This window comes from Petaurus breviceps, unplaced genomic scaffold, assembly GCF_028583685.1.
Source record: "Petaurus breviceps papuanus isolate PSGF00001 unplaced genomic scaffold, PetGlider_PUasm1.0 129, whole genome shotgun sequence".
Taxonomy (NCBI): domain Eukaryota; kingdom Metazoa; phylum Chordata; class Mammalia; order Diprotodontia; family Petauridae; genus Petaurus; species Petaurus breviceps.
This window is the reverse complement of record NW_027185665.1, coordinates 3,867,467-3,867,748: the sequence shown is the minus strand read 5'-3', so window position 1 is coordinate 3,867,748 and position 282 is coordinate 3,867,467.

The window sequence follows — 282 nt, the reverse complement described above, 5'->3', positions numbered from 1 at the left end:
AGACAGTAGAACAAAGAAGCTCGTCACAACAATGAAAAAGATGGGACAGGTGTGAGAAAAGGGATGTCATTTCAAGAAATAACATCTTTAACATTAATGTCTGAGCATGAGATCTGTTCTCTCCAGGACCTTGGAGCATCCTGGATTCTTGTGGGCCAAGGGGATTCTTCTTGATCAAGAGAAGCTGCTCCTTCCTTTCCTCCTTCCCTTCCTTCTTCCTTCCTCCCTCCCTCCTTTCCTTCCTTCCTTCCTTCCTTCCTTCCTTCCTTCCTTCCTTCCTTC